Raw genomic sequence first — 8,919 nt, 5'->3', positions numbered from 1 at the left:
TTGGTGGTATTCACTTTTAGTGTTTGTAGCTATTTTGTAATCACATCCATAAGCTTTTTCTTGATACTTGCATTGAATTGGATAGGTAGTCCTTCAGATTTTCACCTCCTAGGGTACTTGTAGTAGGGCTTTGGGAAGCTTATGTTATTACTACATACATTGGTTGGGTTGTTCCAAAGGGTCCTCTATTCTGGTTTTGATTTGGAGGTCCTGTTGTTGAGACTTGGGGTTGTTGATTCCAGTGGGTAGGATTCCACTATTGTTGAGTCACCATTGGGGGAATTGTTGGAGGCCACTGCTGTTGCGGTTGAACCATAATTTGAGGCACTATCATCTGCGACCACTGTGGATTCGATGTGCTATACCTTGATACCAGAGAAGAGAGTGGGCCTTTTGAACCTTCCTCCAATCTTAAAGCCTGAGATGGAGGCAATGATTGATGCATTATTGCCCATGGATGTCGAGTCATCTGATCCATTGAGAGAGAAAGCATCCATACCATTGTATGATGGGTGCTGAGTATCTCATTTAAAGATGTTGCTTGTGCTCCTAAGTATGCAGGTAAAGTACGGCTAGAGCAATGTGAGTGTGATTGATTTGTTTTGGTATATTCTATGCTCCATTGTTTTTTTTGACTCCATTATAAAAAATGCTTCTTATGCTCTTCAAGGGTGCTTTGTTCCTTGTCCAAGTTGCTAAAATATCACATATTACAACCAGAAAACATGATGTCTGAGTCCCATGATGATGCACAATTGGTGTTACGAAAGCTTGGCATGGACTACAATAGCATCCATTTATGTGTCAATGATTGTGTACTGTTTCGAGGAGATTACGAGACTATGGAGACATGTCCGAAGTGTGGTGCTCATAGGTATCAACAAGAATTTCAAGGGCAAACCATCCCTCAAAAGGTCCTCAAACACTTTCCACTTATACAGCATATACATTGTTAAGCGAGCGATGATCAAGAACAAGCCTCACTCACTACCTGCTAATAACATAACATTAAGGAGTGTTGGATAGGGTATTAATATTGTTAACATACAATACAATATGAAAAATCTTAATGTTTCACAAACATTATACAACCACACATGAACCCAAAAGACCAACAATGCCTCTTGTAACTCAAAAAATCATCGATAATACACTTTGAGTAGAGTATCAAATACAAACATCTAAATTGCGAATAACTTTCATACCTTGCAAAAGGTTGTTACACCACAAGTTGAAAACCTTTGCATCTTTGAGCTCAAAATCCAGCATGACAATCTCCTTTGCTTGTGTGTGACCCTCTTACTCTTCTCTCACCAAATACGAATTGAATTACAAAGGGAGGGAAAGGGCCCCTAATGTTTCTCTCTCCTCGTTTTGATAGATTTTCTCTCTAAAACACTCACATTTTAAAAGATAATGCTTTTCTATCATTTTGTAAGCTTTAAAACTTTAATAGTTTTAAAGGTCTTGAAAAGCCTTAAGGCTTTAAAGCATAAACCTTTTTAGCTTTTCAAAACACCATCTTTCATTTTTGAAGATGCCACTATCAACACCAGTTGCCTCCAGTATGATCGTATTTGCCTTCCTCAACATCTTGAGACCATTTCTTTCTTGAGACTCATTGGTCCCTCGGATCGAACTCTTCTTCGTTGGTAATCACCATGTCATCATTTGATAATATATCACCTTGCAACACTCCATTCTAGATAAGGCTAGCCCCATCCTTATTTGGCACATTGTACTGCTATATTTTTTCGTTCCCCATTCTTGCTTTCCCTGCCTTGGACTTCAGCCTCTGGTCACCTTCCAGTTCAATTTCATCATAAGCTTCACAAATCAAGTTGATAAATTGCAAACTTCTGTGTCATTGTCAAAATTGATGCCCATTAAAATAACGAGAATTCTTTTCAGCATCATCCTTAATCCTATCACTGTTATTTGGTAGAGGATGTGTTGATAATGTTGAACCACACTTTGTGGTCTTACAACAGTGTTAAATCATGTCGTACTTCTTCTTGGTGATGCTTCCAACTACTGAATCAATTTTGACGTTCCACCATCATCTTCATCCCGTATACAACCTCCACGTAATTCTAGATACTAAATAGTGGAATCTCCTTTGCATTAATTGCAACCACGATCAATCTCTTCCAAACTTATATGCTGCATTAGAGACATTAACAACCAAGCAAAAATTTGTAGGCCCATGCTCGTAGCTACTTAAGAGTTAGTCACTCCTCGTGCAGCCTTGCTAAAAATATTCTCATTAGAGTCTAGTGTTGTAATGCCCTTGCAAAGAGTCCACACTAAACAACTGAATACATTGAACTCAAATGCAATAAAAACAATCCTCCTCACTAGCACCTATCACTATTGAAAAGATTTTTTTTGTCTCAGAAACTATCTCATAGCCCAGACACCATCTTTGATCTTTCAGTACCTCAAGATCATTTTCTGCCCATTGATCAATTAACTGCTTTTGCCTAGTTTTTCAAATATCATCATCTAGCAAAGTCTTTAAATTTAGATAGTAAAAAAGAATGAAGTAATGAATGTTTTTGCCCCTTACACTATGATGATCCAATATGCCAAAAGAACTGTCTATATGCATGCTCCAATATTCCAGCATACACATAGTCTTATAAGATTTATTTTCAAATTTGATAGCTGCGACCTAGTGAGAATGTCTGTTGATTTGTCGCTAATACAACACCTTTCACATCCTTAGCTACTCTCAGAAGAGGTCTATGGTCCTTAATGAACAAGTTTCAACATAGGTATAAGAAGGTCACAAATGGCATCTTTTTCTCAAATTTACATTTTTTGCCTTTGCATTGAAGACAAAGTCTTCCCATTCAAAATCTCACTGTCACTAAAGAAAATAATGGTTCTCATGATGTCACCCAAGAAAACAACCTATCTCACAAACTCATGGTGTCCTTCATGACCCTCAAATCTCACCCAACCACCTTTCCCACTTAAAAAGAGGTTCGTAACTTGGTGATGAAAATCCCAACTCTTGTGCATGTAAGAAACATTCTGTGCTCAATAAAAGGTGCTCTCTTATGTGTGCGTGTAACCAAGATTTACTGCACATAGCTACAGCAAGCCTTATGCCGTGCTAGTGGTCAATGATGGTGCAAGACGTACATCAACCTAACCCATGGCATGGAAGTATTTGATAAAATTAGGAGGACCCCCAAGTACAGTGCATTGACAAGTATAATATGAAGTGGTCATGAATCCAAAATTCCCCGTGATGTGCAAAAGTCTCAGCAAGAAATCATATTGCTTCAATATATTCAACATCTTTCAACAAACTCTAGCTTCAACCATGAAGAAGATGGTATATCAGGGGCATGCCGCTTTCTTGCCGGAGGGTAATGAATTGAGGGAAGGTTCTCTTGGATGACCTCTAGCACGAATGAATGCCTAAAGATAGTACAAGTTAAAAATGGTCCACAAGGAGTCACATCTAAGTGAAATGTGATAGTTCTTAGTTTTCTATGAGTTTTTATATTGGACCCCCTTATATATCAACCATTTGTTGGATCCCATATATATTTTCAAGAATGTGGACAGCTTATTATGGGACCATATCACATGAAGGAGAGACATTGTAGGGGCATGAATGGATTTGAAGGAGGTAGGCAAGAGCCCTGATGGTCACTTGTAACTACCTCATGCTCCTTGGGTCCTATCCACTAAAGAAGAATGCATTGTGAAGAAAATTATTAGGTCTATCTGCACCCCAATGATTATGACATGTTCCCTTAAGTTTACTTTTTGTATTTTGCTATTTAGTGTCTATTTGATGTTTTTAATGATTCAAAATTTTTATAGTTTGTACTACCGATTGCGATTGTGGGGTGCCTCAATCCAGAAATATACTCTGCAATTTATAGGTTGTCAAATTTAGTGCAATGGATCTCATAGAAGGAGATCAAGACATCCTCTATTGAATCCACTAGGTGGGGAGTGGTGGAGATGGTATGTCTCTTTGAGAAGTACCTACTCACGAGCATGCTCATGATATAAACTCACCTCTTGGTACATCTTGTAGATGAAGTGAAGATTGCAAGATCCATCCATACATGATGGATGTTCTTCTTAGAGAACTTCATGAAAACCCTAAAGGGTTTTGTGCGATAACAAGCTCAGCCAGAAAGTAGCATGGCGAAAGGTTGGCTAGCATTGGAGGCATTAGTGCATATTTCACAGTAGTTACCAAATGATGGATTCAAACAATAGAATGCTATGGTTATCACTGAAAGATGATGATAGACTAATCGGAGATGTGGTGGTTGAAAATGGGGTAGAGAAAAGGATGGATGCTTCCATGGAGAAGAAAGTGAATCATTTTTATATGTTGCATCATGCATCCATGGAGAAGTGGCTTGCTAGGTATTGAGCAAGCCAAAAAAGAGCGGGAGGGAGCTTGATCAGAATCTTGACATAGTACATACCATCAACCAGTTGGATATCCTTAGGGCATGGAAAAGATGCAATGGTTTATGTCTATGCAGTGATTGCATGAAGCTTTGATTGGTAGCTTCTCACAAAGGGGTAGAGTTCTCTACCAAGGAATGGGAATTCTCAAGGGGATGTAGTTCAAAGGTGATCACCATGTATGCTTTATTTACTATCATATCTAGATTTTATGCACAACAAATAATCTAACCATTTCTGGGTATAGTACAAAATTTCAGTATGGCATGGTCGTTTGGGCAACATTTTCCTGTTGAGAGCAATGACAAAAAGTGCTCCACAATGGATTGTGGTATCATGACAAAGTTTGAGCAAGAGAGTCGAGGGCAGACCATGGATCTGAATACCATAGTAAATGAGATGGAGTATTTTGGGAACTTGCAAAGTGTTATCTTAATGGATTATGGTAGCTTCTCCACGATCATATTTGATATATAGTGGTTTAAAGTGGTATTGAAGGAGCCAAGAAATCCATAACCAAAAGAAAACTTACAAAGTCCTCCAAATAAGTCCTTTGGCCGCCACTCTCCAGATGATGCACAACTCCTACCTTCGATCATACCTTGTTGTGTCCCACTACTGCTACTATCATCGTGGAGAATTTGTGGCATATTCCTTGAGTCTCTACCAATCCTTTGTGTCTAGCTACTCAGGCTTTTAGGTGCCACTCTTAATTACCTTGTGTATGTTTGATTGTCTATGTGACATGTATGCAAACATACACTCCATCATTCACCTGGTGGAAAATCTCTCTACTGCCATAGGTATTGAAAACTCCTCATGCAGAGATGCCACTACATAGTCCTTGCTTCTCTCCAATATATTCTTCCACCAATGGTCCATAACATTGTATCTAAATACTTGTTGGTACAACTCTCTCATGCCAAATATCACCCTCCTCCCCTCATTATTCTTGATCATAGCACCTGTCTTGTCATCTACAAGGTATCCGTACCCTATCGGGGAATATCTAAGGTGTGGCCTCTCCCACCTGCCGAAGTAGAGGTAACCTTACATTCTAATGAGGATTCTCCTCTCCCCATGAAGAAGTGTTGAGTACATCTCTTACAACATGTTAAACAAGACATGAATTTCCCATTTGGGGCTAACTTACCCAACATAAGCGAATTTCCTTTAGAAAAAATATTGCGATAATAATTTAACGAGATGATTTACAAGACCCTTAAATAGACATTCACTTTTCATAACAAGCATTAATCAACCTAACCTTGTCACGTTGACAATATATTGAGTTATTTTATTAATCTCAAGTGCACATATAGTCTTTTACTCATTTCATGCAATATCCTCCTGCAACTATTTCCATCATGATTTTATAAATTATAATATTGATGCGTTTATTAATATGATCTTTAGATAAAATTGTCAATTCGTGTAACTCAAAAATATAGAAGCTAAATTTTTTTGTACTTAATTCTTTAGATAACCATTTATGTGTTTATTAATATGATCTTTAGATAAAATTGTCAATTCGTACAACTAAAAAATATAGAAGCTAATTTTTTTAATACTTAATTCTTATATGGATGCTGTCCATGCAATCTAGCAAGTAGATCTTGTACCATTTAATGAAAAAGCTAATATTTAATGTAAATTTTTGGTAAAAATCTTATTATTTTATGTGGTGATATGAAAACAATAGCCTATTTTTGAAACGTGAATAACCTGGTTTGGCACGATGACATTGGGAATTTCATCTTTGCTTGCACTTGCATTCACCACACCCGATGTTTTGTTGGTAGTGGCAAATCTGGCAACCTCGAGCACAATACTAAACCCAAAAACTAGCTCAACACTTCTTTATTGAATATCAATCAATCAATATCCAGAAAGACCCCATCAAGCTCCAAAATAACCTAGATCTATTAAAAATATTGATGAAAGGAAAATACATTGAAGCATGAATATATTCTTAGCTTACAAAATCTAACCAAAGAAATTAGTAAAGGATATATGAGATTCATCCATTGCTTCAAGAGGTCTTGAAGACTTTAGCCATATCCATAAATCAACATCTTCAAATCTTTTTAGCTTTCTCAAACCATATCTCCAAAAGAACACAAGTCAAATACACCCACACACTGATACGTAACAAAGAGAAATCTGAATGATACCCCAATAAAGGAGAAGAAAAAAGAAGTATTAAAGCTTAATCGCCAATTATATTTAGAAAGAAACCATCAATGAAGATGTTTTCTTTTAAAGGCCTAATGATTTTGGAACCTATCCATGGAAAGGGATTCATCCACAAATATCTTGGGAGGATTTTGAAAAATTTACAAATAGCACATCTTCTCCAAAAGAACCAAATATCTTCTCGAAAGAGAAATAACATGGAAATATAAGATATCCAACTAGCAAGGATCAATATGCACATTGGCATTAATACACAACTTTGATACTGGCTTCTAATCATTATAAGAATGATAATGCATGTGTGCTAGGTACGAAGCAAAATGAGCAGTTAATCTAACTAAAGGATGAGTAAATTGATAATAGATTTGGACAAATTGTAAATATAAGCTTTAGGAGTTTGGCAATCCCTTAGAATCACAGGTCAACTAATCTAAGATTTTGTCCATGGATCAATTTGAATCAACCCTCTACATCTAGATATCTGCAAATCAAAACTAGAGGGGCTATTAACTCATTGAGGGGGACTAGGAATAAAAGATATGTATGGAGGAAGAGCAACAAGTATCAAGTGATGAAGCGATAAATAGGAAAAATCATAAAAAAAGGAAGGGTTAAAGATGGAGATTCAAGTAAATTAACTAAATTGGATAAGAAAGGGATTTAAAAACACACTGGAAAAGTTAAAAGTAGTGTGGTAGATAGTCGACAATAAGGAGGAACATGGGAGAAAACATGATCCACAATGAATGGACAATGAGTAATGATAGGACTTTGGGGAGCACCTTGCAGTTAAAAAAGAAGAGGAGAAATAACATGGAGAGTCGATTGAAGTATGGATAAATATAACTCAAAATTGTGGATCATTTTTTGAGAATAAGTGAGGGAAGGCATTGATGGACCTAAAATAGATCAACAATTGTAAGCTTCAAAGAAGAAAATATCAAAAGGGTATTGTTTAAAAACATGGGCTAAAGATCCTTCTTGAGTTGGTTAGTATTTTGTAAACATGCAGCGGCTTTCAATTGTCTCTAATTCAATATAATAGACTCTATCATGAGATGCCACGAAACCTTAGGACATGCATTCACTTTGGAGGAATATGCTTGAAAAAACTCACCCATCTACAACTCTAAATATCAAACATAAAGAACAACTTGCAAAATAACATCTCCCATATACCAAGACATATCCTCATTGTCTTGAATTAGAAAATCACCTCTAAGATACATGTAAGACATCAGCATGGTATCATGTATACCTGAATTTATAAAAACCATGCGGGAAACCTCTACTAGGAGATGTGAGAACCAAGAATCACTACATCCATTGTCTAGAGGATGCAAATCCATAGTGGACAGCTTCATATAAAGGCTATCTTTTGTTTTTTAAAGTGCATAAACATAGAATGATCTGGTGGGATGTATTCCATAAACTGCATAAAATAAGACCACAAAGGGTCCATTCTAGATTGAAGCATTTCTGATAAGGATGGTATTTATGGTGCATTAGGATTTGCAATGAGCTGAGCCAACTATTCTTAACTCCTCAATCTTGGTATTTTGATGATTAATTGTACAATTTGTTGATTGTAACTCCACTTTTTGGGAAGCAAATAAAGCTTTAATCTCCTAGATTTACTTGAAAATATGATATTTATCCTCATTCATAGTATCTACTTGAGTCTTGGCTTTTGTCAATTAGACATGCAATTTTTAAGTCTTACATCTCTCCAAACCATTTATTATAATTGGTCATATGATTAGATGCACCTGAATTGACATATCCATTAGGGCAAAAAATGTTTCAAAAATAGCACTTGTAAGAAAATGATTAAGTTGCAAATTAGTTGAGGTTTTGAAAGAATGAACCCTCCAAAGGCTGCAAAAATTTGTTCATCAGACTCTAGAAGGTAGGTGGAGCATTTGTAAGCCCAAATGGCATCATTGGTAGGAAATGGTAGAGCCCTCGATCACTCCTAAAAGTGGTCTTGATTTCATTACCCTCTTGCATAAAGATTTGATGATACCCTGACCTCAAGTCAATCTTGGTAGAGAATCTAGCACCCCCCCTCCTTTGAGCTCATTAAGCAAAGCATCAATCCTGGGTATTGGGTACCTATTTTGCACTATGATCTTGTTAAGATCCTTGTAGTCAATACACATCGTGAAAGATCCATCTTTGTTTTGTACTAACAAGACCGGAGATGCATAGGGTGAAGAACTAGGTTCAATGAGTCCCATTTCAAGAAGCTCCTTGATTTGCTTGGCTACCTCT

Source organism: Lygodium microphyllum, chromosome 3 (genome assembly GCF_053477565.2).
Source record: "Lygodium microphyllum isolate KBCC chromosome 3, Lygodium_microphyllum_v1.1.10, whole genome shotgun sequence".
In the NCBI taxonomy this organism is placed as follows: domain Eukaryota; kingdom Viridiplantae; phylum Streptophyta; class Polypodiopsida; order Schizaeales; family Lygodiaceae; genus Lygodium; species Lygodium microphyllum.
This window is presented reverse-complemented; position numbering follows the sequence as displayed.